This window comes from Populus euphratica, unplaced genomic scaffold (genome assembly GCF_000495115.2).
Source record: "Populus euphratica unplaced genomic scaffold, PopEup_1.0 scaffold369.1, whole genome shotgun sequence".
In the NCBI taxonomy this organism is placed as follows: domain Eukaryota; kingdom Viridiplantae; phylum Streptophyta; class Magnoliopsida; order Malpighiales; family Salicaceae; genus Populus; species Populus euphratica.
Window position 1 is genome coordinate 182,664 of NW_011500263.1, and position 14,701 is coordinate 197,364.

Below are 14,701 nucleotides of genomic sequence, written 5' to 3' on the forward strand. Positions count from 1 at the left end.
TCTTTGTGTGAGGTTTCTAGTTGAGTAATAAAAAGAGTTTATATTATACTTATTTGAAATACCATTAGTGGATCCTCTAACATTGACAATTGTTTTTATCATTGTTTAATTTTCACATTAATTTTACATTTCAAAGTCATCTTTAACTCAACATCATCATCATCATCATCATCATTTATAATTTATATAGTTAACATTCTTGTGGTTCGATCCCGATTTTGCCAGGTTATTTATTATTTCGACACTCCTATACTTGGAAGAACATATCAATCTTTTGGTCGTGTCATCTAGGCTTGGTTTAGTTTTTTATATTTTAAAAGGGCAGACAACCTTATTTTTTTAAAAAAAAAATATGTATATGACATGTCGTTTGTGAGCTTAAATTTTGACCATATTGTGGTGGCTAGAAAATGAAGACATTTTTTTTTTGTCTGAAAAATCCAATTTTTAAGTCATTTTAATCCAAAAACATATTATCAACACCCTTGGAACACCCATAAACAATTCCATCAAGTCAAATAGCCAAAAATAAGTTTCAAAAACACAAAATCAAATCAGGTTAGATTTGTTTTTCTTGGATTAAATTTGTTTTTTCAGGCAACATTAAGATTAAGGTTCTAAATAACCAACATCAAACTTATCTCATTCCATGGAACTCGTGAACTCTAGAAAAATTTATTTTAGTGGTTAGAAATTGCTTGAACAATGATCTTCTCTCTCATCACAAGAATTTGATGACCCTTTTCTCTCTCCTTTTTCTAACCACGAACTGAAAAATAATACAAATAAAATTTTGTACCAAAACTAAGTTTTTAAATCTAAAAGGACTTAAATTGTCTAATTTACATTGTTTTAAAAATTTGAAGACCTAAGTGTATTTCTTAAAACCTTTATGGAAAAGCACTCATGTTTTGCTCCTTTTTCATTTAGGTTCCTCTCTTTTTAATTCCATAATTTCCTAAGAAATCAAAAGTAATTAGTCTTTAATTAGGATTAAATCACCCAAAATAAAACTTTCAGGACCAAAATGAATTATTAAAAAATGCATGGTATGTCCATAATGTTTTGTAACTGTATGAGCAATGTTAGCTCAATAGTGTTTACCACATACCCTTTAGGCTTTTAGTTAATATTTCATTTCATTTTCTTTTTTTACCTATTTTTTAAAATATTTATTTATTTGAAGAAAATATTAAATTAATATTTTTGGGTATGTTTTTTAAATTATTTTAACATATTGATATCAAAAATATAAAAATACATCATTTTAATGTATTTTTAATTAAAAAATTTAAAAAATACTATGCATCATATTACCAAACATAGTTATCCTTGGCCTTGATTAATGGTGTGAATTGGTTCAAAAGAATAATAATAATTTATTAGTATACTTTTTTCGAGATAATAACATAATAAATATGTATATTTTGAAGTTTTTTATAATTGAATGTGTCAATGATTATTTTTTATAAATGAATACATACTTTTCAAATTATAATAATTAAGTGAAATTAAAAATGTGAGAGGAATAACATAAAAAAGAAATTCTTAGGTGATATTTTAATATTGAAGTGTCATGTATGTCCTCGACTTAATGGGTGACATGATATATGATTGATGGTGTGACACTAATAACAAGGAAAACATTATTTAAGGAAAATTTATTTTTTAATAAAAAAATCAATTTTTTTTCTAGATTACTATGGTCTGTTTAAAAGTGTGATTGCAATTACTTTTCAAAGTGCTTTTCGTGACGAAATGCATCAAAATAATATATTTTTTATTTTAAAAAAATATTTTTGAGATCAGCGCATCAAAACAATTTAAAATATATTAAAAAAATTAAATTTTTAATAAAAAATATTAAATTTTTTAAGAATGCAGTTTGCATTCTTAAACATTCTTCTAAAGAATATGAAAAAGAGAGAGGTGGAGAGAAAACTTCTATTATTTTTTTTTTCTTTTTGTCAGGACAGGTTTGTTGTGGAAGTATTTGGGATGTTGAACAATAAATAGAGTTGGACTAGATAATTTGTTTTATTTTTGTTTTTGGTAGATATTGAAGAAGACAAAACAACAAAATATAATAACAATAATACTCATGTTTTATCTAGTATTTGAAGGGTATATTATAACACATATTTAAACCAAAGAGTTTAATTTATTTTGTTTTTAATGCAATAAATAAATACATTATTTTTAGAAAATTATTATTAATATTTATTTAAATATTATTTTATTTTGAACAAAATTCAAAATCTAAATAAATATTATTTTATTTTGTCTTACATTAAAACATTGCTAGTATCTCTTTTAACACTCTATTTGCTTCATCTGTACACAAAACTGCCTTCTAATTGCCGTCGCCATCGTTAGCAGCCATCATCCCCCTCGTCGCTCACTCTAGCCTCTTAAAAATAGCATATCTTCTTTGCCTCTAGCATTTAAAGAACAACCCAACCCTATCTTCCTTTATTTTCTTTCATTTCTTCCATCGATTTACCATAAAAGCTTGCAAAAAAACCCACCATGAAAATACTAGACGTTGCTACTCATTTGTTTTTTCTTTTAAAAAAAACCCACATAAAAAATAGAAAAAATCACATGAAGAAAGCCTTAAAAAAATTGCCCAAGTTTGTTAGTGAAAAACCAAAACGCCAAGAAAAAGCTAGTAGACCAAAGTGTCCAAAAATTGGCAAAATTAGAAACTTAATTTTGATTGACAAAGGGCCTCATTAGTGAAAATGCTTTATTTAGGTGTTTAAAAAATCAATTAAAATTTTAGAAGGTTTAATTAAATTTATTGAGGACTGAATCGCAAGAAAAATCAGCTTTTAGAGTTAAATTTGAATGTTAAGTGAAACAAATCAAAGTTTGGGGACTGAAATTAGATGTTAGAAAGATTAATTAGTCAAATTAGGGGCTTAATTGCATAAAATTCAAAACATGATGAGCAATTAGGGACTTAATTGAATAATTTATGAACCAAGGACTAACTGACAAAATGCGTGCAACTTTGGGGACTAAAATCAATAAAAACAAGGGTCAAATCGAAGAAAAATAAAAGTTTGATGGTCATCTAGATGTCCAATTGAATAAATTAGAGACCAAAGACTAACTTGTAAAAGGTGCTTAAATTTAAGGCTAGCAATGAAATCTGGCAGGAATGCAATTACATGAAATTAGAAGTTTAGGGAGAGATGGGTAAAATTAAACGAAATTGAAAGAATAGGGATCAAATTAAAAATTATAAATCCCAAATCAAAAAACCTTAATCTATAGGGTTTAGCCAAAATGATGTCATTCAAGATACCGTGCATCTTCTTCTTTAGTTTTCGGCTAATCGAGTGGGTAGTTTAAGGTGTATGAATATGGTATTTTCGACCACTTCGGAAGGTGCAACCACCACCATTCAATTAAGAAACACCCCTTTTACAATCCCATGTCTTTGAAATCAAATGTTTACATCCCATATTCTTCATTAATCTCCACAACATCTTATCTCTGGTCAATTATCACTCTAGTTTCAATTGTTATGTTGTTTAGGCGGACACTTTTAAATAGTTGAATATGGAGCTACAAACTTCCAAATTAAGCAAGAATAGATCCAATCAAAAGATATATCCTCTATCAGGTTCAGGTTCAGGTGATCTCAAGCAACATTAATGTCTGAGTTGCTCTAGTGAAGTCATGAAAGTAACCAACCTAGTCAACCTTAACTAAGACATTTATTTGCAGAAAATCACCTAACTTTTTCATGTGTTCCCACTTAAAACCCCTAAAGGTTACTATTAAGGGTTTAAAACCCTTCCCTCTAGATCTAAAGGCCAAAAACACCTTACTCTAGCCTCCAAATTTCTTGCAAAACTACCTAAACTCAAAACCATTGATTCTATAATAAAACTAGTTTAGTTTTAGTTTGTTAAAACCCTAAAAAACTCATCTAGAAGCTCTAATCCACTTATAAAAGAAGAGGTAACCAAAAGCACAAAAAAAAGAGGGGGAGAAAAGAGAGAAGAGGAAAAAACTTTGGCTAAGGTGTAAAGAAAATCCAATCCATTAAGATTTAGAAGCTTCAATTTTGTTTGGTTAAGTCTAGAGATAAAGGGAAAGGAAGGCAATATCACAAATCTTTTCTGATTTGGATATTTTTAAGTTTAGAAGGTATATACATTCAAACCTTGAAAGTGAAGTCCGTAAGGCTTGCTAGATTGATTTCTTGTGTTTAAATGCAATGTTTTGAATGTTTGACATGTTAATGGTAGCCATTATACATTATATTACATGTTTGTTAGATTTGATGAATGCCAAATGTGGCAACAAGAAGGTGTGTTTTCTATTTAATAAGGGTATAGTCGCAGGTTCTAAAGATGTGGTTTAGTCCTTTAAAATGACAAAAGATTAATTTTGAAGTCCAGATTATTCAAGCATGTCTTTTGTTTTGAGTTGGCAGTTTTTGATATTGAAAATTAATGCTTCTTTTTTAATTTTGTTATTGTTTTGTTCCAATCATACTCGTCATTGATAATGTGATTTATAGGGATAAGGGAAACATGCCTTAAAGGTCTAAAATGATCATTCTAGGTTTGATTTGGTTTTTTGGGTTTTCTGGCTTTTTCTGTGTTTTGGTTTCTGCAGATTCATCCGATAAAGCTTGTCTTAGGTACTAGTTTTAGAGCTCGTTTTAATTAAAGTCAAGTTTACACGAGTTCATTAGTCATTATTAGTAAATAATCTAGGAGTCTTGTATATCAATAACATGTTTTAATGGGTTTTAATCTTATAGTTTTGGTTTTGAACCAAAATCCATTTTGACAAAATCATGTTGATTTGATGATAATCAAAGCAAATGAATTCCTGATTCTTGTTCTATGCATGATTGCAAGCAAAACCATGCCATTTTTTATTCAAGATTTGGCATGGTTTGAGAGTTATGTTTATGGGATTTCCAATAAATGTTCTTTATGTTCTTTATTTTTTATATGATTGATCCATCTTATTTGAAAGTTTTTTAAGTTTTTGTTGAGTTTAAGTTGTTTTAGTTTTGATTTTTCTTTTCTGGTTTGTTTCCAGGTTAACCTGGCTAGGTTAAAACCCGATCAGTCCTTAGGCTTTGTTTGGTTTGATTTTGAATGTTTATTTGGTAAAGGTATGTTTAGCCAACATCCTTTAGACTTTTTTGGGTAGTTTTCATTTCAAGAAGTTTTTGTCAAATGTGATCTAACAAAAAATATAAAATGTATGTCTTTTTTCGTGTTGTGTATAACTAATTTTCTCAAAAAAATATTAAAAAAATCATATTTTTTAAGAAATGGGAGTGGGGTTTAATAAAACCCAAACTTGTTGATCTCCAAACCCTTTTCCCTAATTTTTTTAGCTCCAAACTTCACTCACTAACCCCCTCTCTCGATCTTCTTAGCTCAATTTCACAAACTCTAACTAATGCTCTCCTCTCAACTAAAAGGCATTAAGATACAAACTTGACAAAAATGAATCTTAAAACTCAAAGTCATATTGATTTGATTCTAGCTAAAGTTGAATTAAAATATGAAAGATTATGGGATTTTCATCAAAACTGGTGTTCTTTAAAGTGGGATTTTATCTAGATCTAGTTGGTGTAGTTTGTAAATGAATAAAGAATGAAAAGATTTTTATCCCAAATTGAAAATAAACACTTTCTCCTAAGTGTTTATAAGTGTGGGTTTCTACTATGTAATAAATTTAGTGAAAGTCATAGTAGATAGGCATTTCTAGTTGGCTTCCAAACACTTGACTAGTCAACTTTATGACAACTTCTTCAAAGTAAAGTGGCCAAATGAGATTTGGGCAACCTTAAAGGTACACTAGAAACAAGAAAAATCAAGTTTTGATTATTTTCTTGCTTTAAAATTTTTTGAGTATGAGATTACTAATAACAAGTTAGTCATAGATTAAGTCCATGAAATTCAAATCCTGATGTCAAAACTTAGTGATCTTGATATCAAAGTTCTTGATTCATTTTAAGTGGGGGTTGTTTTATAAAAAAATTCTTTCATTCTGGAATGAATATAGAAAGAAGATGTTACATTCAACAAACAATTATACCTTTGAATAATATCAAACACACTTATAAATTAAGGTTCAATCTTGTATGCGTGAATTGCAAGCAATAAATTCTAAAGTTAATTTGGTTATTAAAACTAGTTTGAAAATGACTCAAAATAATCTAAAAGTGCAAAAAAAAAAAAAAAAAAACAAATTCAAGAAGAAATAAAATACTAACAAAAAGAATAGGATTTGTTTTTTTTGTCAAAATAAAAGGCACCACATAAAAGAATACAAATTCAAGAGTTTCAATAAGAAAGGTGGTGATAACAAAATGAATATAATTGAAAAGGATAAAGTCAAGGAGTTGGTTGTCATGGTTTCAAACATTCAAACTAGAATGATTACTATTACTACTAATGTGAAGACTTCAGATTAGTGGTTGGATTCTGGTGTAACAATTCATGTCTATAATGACAAAGCATGGTTCAAGGCTTATAAAGAATTTAAAAAACCTTAAGAGGTCTTGATAGGTAACCGTAACTCTACCAACGTTTTAGAAAAAAAAAAACTATTGAATTGTACTTTACTTGTGGACAAATATTATCTTTAATAAATGTGTTTCATATTCCTGAAATTAGAAAAAACCTTATACTTGCTAATTTTTTTAAGCAAGAAAAGGTTAAATAGTGTTTTAAGGTTATTATAATTAAGAGTGAGATATTTATTAAAAAAAGGTTATTCTTGTGATGACATATATAAGTTTAATATTAATGAAATCAATGTTATTTCTGCTTATATGGTTTGATCTACTTCTTCTTTTTAGCATGCTAAATTAGGTCATCTAAATTATAGATATTTGAAATATATGTGTAAGCATGATTATATCTTGTATCAGTATGATGATAATGATAAATGTGAAGGATGTAAAGTTAAGATGACTAAAAAGTCTTTTCTTAAGGTTGAAAGAAATTATCAATTACTTGAGTCAAACAATCTGACATGTGAATTCTTAAAAGTGATAAAGGTGGCAAATACTTTCTAGGAAATTTTCTATATTTTGTGAGGAAAACAAAGTAATTCATCAAGTGATCATACTATATACACCACAACATAATGGACTTACTAAAAGAAAGAAATAGGAACTTAACATATATGGTTAATGCCATGCTTTACCTATGTTTTCCTGTTAAGAACTAAAGATGAAGCCTTTGAGAAATTCAAATAATTCAAGAAAATGGCATAAAATCAAAAGAAAATAAGAACTAAAATTCTTAGAAGTGATAAAGATATTGAATACTTTTCTAAGGAGTTTTCTACAATTTATGAGGAAAATAAAATAATGTATCAAATTAATACACCTTTATACCATAACATAATAGACTTGTTGAAAAGAAAAATAAGACCTTAGTGGATATTGTCAATGTCATACTTGACCCATGTTTGATTTTTAAGAACTAAAAATGAAGTCTTCGAGAAATTCAAAGAATTAAAAAAAAATGATAAAAAATCAAAAGGAAATGAGAATTAAAATTCTTAGAAGTGATAGAGGTGGTCAATATTTTTCTAGGGATTTTTTTACATTTTATGAGGAAAACATAATAATTCATCAAATGATCATACCTTATATACTACTACATAATGAACTTGCTAAAAGAAAAAGTAGGAGCTTAGTGGATATGGTCAATGCCATGCTTTTGAATGATAAGTTACCAAATAACTTATAGGGTGAAGCTTTGTTTACTATATGTCACATTTATAATAGATTACTATCTACGAAATTAAATGTTTCTCTTTATAAAGTATGAAATAATAGAAAATCAAATCTAAATTAATTTAAAGTGTGGGGGCATGTAAGTTTTTTATCATCAAAGAACAAAATTAGGACTCAAAGGTTTTAAAAGTGTTTTTATTAGTTATGCATAAAATTTAAAAGTTTGTAAGCTTTTGGATTTAGAAACTAATGTGATAGTTGAATCTCTATATGTTGGATTTATTAAAAATAAATTCACAAGTGATTCAAATATATAAGAATAAGATATAACAGTGATGATTCTTAGCTGAACTTTAAGTAAAAAATATAAAAATCTAGAAGTTCAAGTGAACCTGAAGGAGTCAAACGGTTAGAAAGGAAAAAAACTTAGATACATATTTTATTTATACTAATTCAATTGTATTTTTAGCGAAAGATGATAGAAATACAATATTGAAAAGGACATTTATGATCCTAAATATGGAAGATGATCCAAAGACATTTCACGAAGCTATGTTTTTTAGGGATGTTGCTTTTTAAAAAGAAATGGTAAATGATGAAATGGATTCAATATTATCTAACAATACTTAGGTCCTAGTAGATTTACCTCTAAGTTCTAAGCCAATAGAATATAAGTGATTGTTAAGAAGAAAACATAATATCGATGGTTTTATATAAACCTTTAAAGCAAGATTAGTTGTCAAACACTTTACTCAAAAGGAGCGTGTTGATTATTTCGACACTTATTATCTAGTGGAAAGAATTACATCCATTAAAGTTTTATTTACTTTAACATCAATTTATAAATTGCATGTTCATCAAATAGAAATTAAGACAACTTTTTTAAATGGAGATTTAAAGGAGGAAGTGTCTATCAAGCAATCTGAGAGTTTTATACTTTTTAAAAATGAGAAAAAAAATGTAAATTGATAAAGTCTTTATATAGTTTAAAGCAAACGTTGAAATAATGGCATGGAGAGTTTGACAGAGCAATTTTGTTAAATTATTTTCATCACAATAGCACCAATAAGTGTATTTATTCCAAATTTACAAAAGATTTGGTGTGATTATTTGGCTCTACATAGATGACATATTAATCTTTAGCATCAATATGATTGAGGTAGTTGATTGATACTTAAAAATGTATTTTTATCAAGGTTTTATATCATCATTTTGCACTTGAAGTATCAATAACTCCTTAACTAAAACATGTTTTATAATAATATATCTAATAATATAAGATACCTCTAATTTGTGGTAAATGTTCATTTTAAATGTAGGCCTATCACATAAATAAAAGGATTGATTGATGAATTTAAGAACTGAAATTGAAAGGATAAAGAGATGGCGAAACTTCAAAAAGAGATGTCGGTGCAATCCAAACCGGAACACTGTTCGGTAAATGGGTCATATCTGGAGCTATATATCTCAGATTTAGGTCCAATTTATATGGATGTGGAACATTGTTCGGTAATTGGGTCATATCTGGAGCTATAGATCTCAGATTTAGTTCTACTTTATATGGATGGAAAGGTAAGACATAGGCCTACAACTTTCATATGGAGCCCAAGATCTAAAAAGGCCATTATCAAGTCCAAATCGTAGCAACAACAAAGAAGCCCGAATCTGTCTTCCAGCCCGAGCATTGTTCAGTATTTGGCCTATATCTGGAGTTCTAAAAGTCCAAATGAGCTGAATTTTTTACACAAGAAAGCTCACACAATTGCCTACAACTTTCATGTTTTTCAAGTGGCTCCAATTTTGACGTTATCAATGACGTTTTGGGCAGACAAGAGAAGATAAAGATTGTCACCAAGTCAAAAGTTGGCCACCCACTTATCAATTAGTCATCAAATCAATAGTTCCCAATTTTGGCCTATAAAAGGAGACATTTGCCATGCATTTAGGCATCTTGGTTTCCAGATCAAGATCATGCTCTTCCTTTCTCTCTTTGTATTTTTTATGCTTTGTTTTCATTAATATTAAGTTTATGCCTTTCATTTCCTTTCCTTTACTTAGTTAACTTTTATGTTCTTATTTTGTTTATCTATTTTGCTATGTCTTTCATTTCCTTTCATTTACGTAGTTAACTCTTATCTTATTTATGTTCTTATTTTGTTTATTTATTTTTCATTGTTTTATTATGTTTAGCTAAGTTTATTATGTCAAGGTGAAAAAGGTTACACTAATGGTGTAAGAATAAGTATAGTGTAAACTTAATATGGACTTTAATGTTTGATACTAACATGTTTTGTATTTGTTATCTTGTTCACTCTTTAATACTTTGCTTGTTAAATGACTAATCTTGATTTGTTGTATAACACTTGGTACAACAAATGCTTGGTACTTTCATAGCCCATACTGTATGGTATAACCGACACCTAAGCTATAAAAGGAACTTGATTTGTTGCTAACATAAGTTATAATCATGAATGCTTGACGAGATTTACAAGTATTAGCATTAATCGAATAAGATGACTAATGTAATCATGTTAACAATATATAATCTAATTGGAACCTCCTTTGTGTGTGGTTTCCAATTGAATAATAAGAGTTTATACTATACTTGTTTGACATACCATTGGTGGATCCTCTAACCTTGACATTTGTTATTATCATTGTTTAATCGTTACATTAATATTCCATCTCAAAGTTCTCTTCTTCTTCTTCTTCTCCTCCTTCTTTTTCTTTATTATTATTATTATTATTATTATTATTATTATTGTTATTACTATTATTGTTGTTGTTGTTACTATTGTTGTTGTTGTTATTGTTGTTGTATTATTGTTATTTATAATTTGTACAAATAACCTCCCTGTGGTTCGACCCCGGTCTTGCCATATTGTTATTACTCTTATTATTGTCGTTGTTGTTGTTGTATTGTTACTATTTATAATTTGTACAATTAACCTCCTTGTGGTTCGACCCCAGTATTGCCGGGTTATTTATTACTTCGACACTCCTGCAACTAGGAGAAGACATCAATCTTTTAGTCGTGTCAAGTTTTTGGCGCCGTTGCTTGGAGGTAAGTTCTTGTATGAATTATACTAGTTATTTTATTTTTTATTTTCACTTTTCTTGTATATAACTTTGTTTATTTTCTCTTGTTTCTTCTTCTTTTATTTTCTTATTTTTTTTATTCTATTCCTACACGTGCATGAGAGTGTGGTCACGTACATCAAGTGGTAGACTTTGTAAGGTATCCTCATCATTTTGAGAAAATATGGCCGAAGAAGATAATCAATCACTTCATAATGAGAATAATGAAAATAACTGTGTTAGAACACTTAGAGACCACATGAATCCTACAAGAACAAGTGCACCATCATGCATAGTTTTTCCTCTCGATGCATCTCATTTTAATTTTAAAACAGGTATTATTCAACTTTTACCTTCTTTTCATGGCTTAGAATTGGAAAATCCATACTTGCATTTAAGGGAATTTGAGGAGGTCTGCAACACATATAATAATTTAAATTATAGCATGAATACCATCAGATTAAATCTTTTTCCTTTTTCATTAAAAGATAAAGCTAAAACATGGCTACAAAATTTAAGACCAGGATCCATTCGTGCTTGCGATGAAATGCAACAACAGTTTTTAAAGAAGTTTTTTCCATCTCATAGAACAAACTCTTTCAAAAGACAAATCACCACTTTCACTCAAAAACCAGGAGAAACATTTTACCAATGTTGGGATAGGTATCGAGACTTGCTTAGTACTTGCCCTCATCATGGTTTTGAAACATGAAGATTGGTTTCACATTTTTATGAAGGGTTAACACCTAAAGATAGGCAAATGGTTGAATTGATGTGCAATGGAACTTTTGAAGATAAAGACCCTGATGAAACAATGAAGTACTTAGACTTGTTAGCTGAAAATGCTCAAAATTGGAACACCGCGGGTACTTATGAGGCACCGAGTAAAACTCAATCTCATACATCTAGTGGAGGTATGTACAACCTTAGGGAAGATCATGACCTCCAAGTAAAGTTTGCATCTTTAGCTAGAAAAGTTGAGGCACTAGAATTGAAAAAGAGTGGTTAATTAAAATCTGTTGAAAACATTGTGTGTCAAATATGTGAAACAAATGAACACTCAACCAGTAACTGTCCAACCTTGCCTTCTTTTAAGGAATGTCTTTATGAACAAGCCCATGCTTTAAACAGTTTTCAAAGGGCCAACCACAACCCATACTCCCAAACATACAACCCTGGTTAGAGAAATACCCAAATTTCAGTTGGAAGAGTGATAATAAAAATGTACAAACTTCACAACTACCATTTCAAGCACACCATAATTTCCAAAATTCTCATGGATTTGCACCTCTTTATGCTCCACCTCCTTATGCTCCACCTCCTAGAAGAAATCTTGAGGAAACATTGCATGCATTCATTGAAAAGCAAGAAACAATCAATACTCAACTTGCTCAAAACATGACAGATTTTAAAGATACTCTTGCAAAATTGACATCTGCTCTTAGTTTCCAAGAGAAAGGTAAGTTTCCATCTCAACCACAACAAAATCCCAAGGGGCAATACAATGCAAATGCAAGTAGTTACGGAAGCCAACACATGGATCAAGTCAAATCAGTCACTACTCTTCGCAGTGGTAAGGTTATTGAAAAACCCTCTCTTGAACCTTATGAGAAAGATGATGAGTCAATCTCTAAGGGTAAGGAAGGGGTTGAGTCTGAAAATTATAAAGAAAAGACTAATTCTCCGCCAGCACTTCCATTTCCTCAAGCCATGACCAAACAAAGGAAAGTCAATCACAACTCTGAAATCTTTGAAACTTTCAAATAGGTAAGGATCAATATACCTTTACTGGATGCTATTAAACATGTTCCTTCCTATGCTAAAGTTTTGAAAGATCTATGCACTGTAAAGAGGAAACTGAATGTGAAAAAGAAAGCCTTTCTAGCCGAACAAGTGAGTGCTATTCTTCAAAACAATAATGCTTTGAAATATAAAGACCCTGGTTGTCCTACAATTTCTTGCTTTATTGGAAAGCATAAAATTGAAAGAGCTTTACTTGATCTCGGTGCTAGTGTGAATTTACTTCCATATTCAGTTTTTCAAAGTCTTAATCTAGGTGAGTTAAAACCAACTTCTATAACTCTTTTACTTACCGATAGATCTATAAAAGTGCCTAGAGGAATAATTGAAGATGTGTTAGTACAAGTCAATAAATTCATTTATCTTGTGGATTTTATTGTCTTGGACACAGAACCTGTTGAAGTATGTAATTCATTTCCTATTATTTTATAACGTCCATTTCTTGCAATTTCTAACGCATTGATTAATTGTAGGAATGGACTGATGAAGCTATCATTTGGAAACATGATATTAGAGATGAATATTTTCAACATTTGCAAGCAACCTAGAGATGATAATGATTTACAGGAAGTGGACTTTACTGAAAAATTAATTCATGATCAATTTCCAACCACTTCTAGTGAAATTGAGATTGATGAATCTGATGATTTGCAAATGATTTATTTTCAGAAAGAATCAAAGACAAGTAATTGGAGGCCGTAAATTGAGGAATTGCCACCACGATCAATTAAGTCCATACCTTCAAGTGTTCAACCACCCAAACCTGATATGAAGTCGTTGCCATCCAATCTCAAATACTCATTTTTGGGAGAAAATGAAACTTTTCTGGTAATAATCTTTTCCAAACTTAATGCACATCAAGAAGGTAAGTTATTACAAACTTTAAAAATGCACAAAAATGCATTAGGATGGACCATAGCTGATATAAAAGGAATTAGTCCTTTGATTTGTACACACAGAATTTATTTAGAGGAAAATGCTAAACCCTCTAGAGAAATGCAACGAAGGCTAAATCCTAATATGAAAGAAGTAGTGAAAAATAAAGTCATTAAGTGACACGACTAAAAGATTGATGTCTTCTCCCAAGTGCAGGAGTGTCGAAGTAATAAATAACCCAGCAAGACCGGGGTCGAACCATAGGGAGGTTAATTGTACAAATTATAAATAACAATAATACAACAACAATAACAATAACAATAACAACAATAATAATAACAATAATTATAATAATAATAATAATAGAAATACTAATAATAATAATAATACTAATAATAATAATAATAATAATAATAATAATAAAAGAGAAGAAGAAGAAGATGATGAGAACTTGGAGATGGAAAATTAATGTAAGGATTAAACAATAATAATAACAAATGTCAAGGTTAGAGGTTCCACTAATGGTATATCAAACAAGTATAGTATAAACTCTTATTATTGAATTGGAAACCACACACAAAGGAGGTTCCAATCAGATTATATATTGTTAACATGATTACATTAGTCATCTTATTCAATTAATGCTAATACTTGTAAATCTCGTCAAGCATTCATGATTATAACTTATGTTAACAACAAATCAAGTTCCTTTCATAGCTCAGGTGTCGGTTATGCCATACATTATGGGCTATGAAAGTGCCAAGCATTTGTTGTACCAAGTGTTATACAACATAAATCAAGATTAGTCATTTAACAAGCAAAGTATTAAAGAGTGAAAAAGATAACAAATATAAAACATGTTAGTATCAAACATTAAAGTCCATATTAAGTTTACATTATACTTATTCTTACACCATTAGTGTAACCTTTTCACCTTGACATAAATAACTTAGCTAGACATAATGAAAGAAAGCAAAATAGATAAACAAAATAAGAACATAAAAGTTAACTAAGTAAAGGAAAGGAAATGAAAGGCATAAATTTAATAATAATGAAAGCAAAGCATAAACATTACAAAAAATACAAAGAGAGAAAGGAAGAGCATGATCTTGATCTGGAAACCAAGATGCCTAAATGCATGGCAAATGCCTCCTTTTATAGGCCAAAATTGGAAACTATTGATTTGATGACTAATTGATAAGTGGGTGG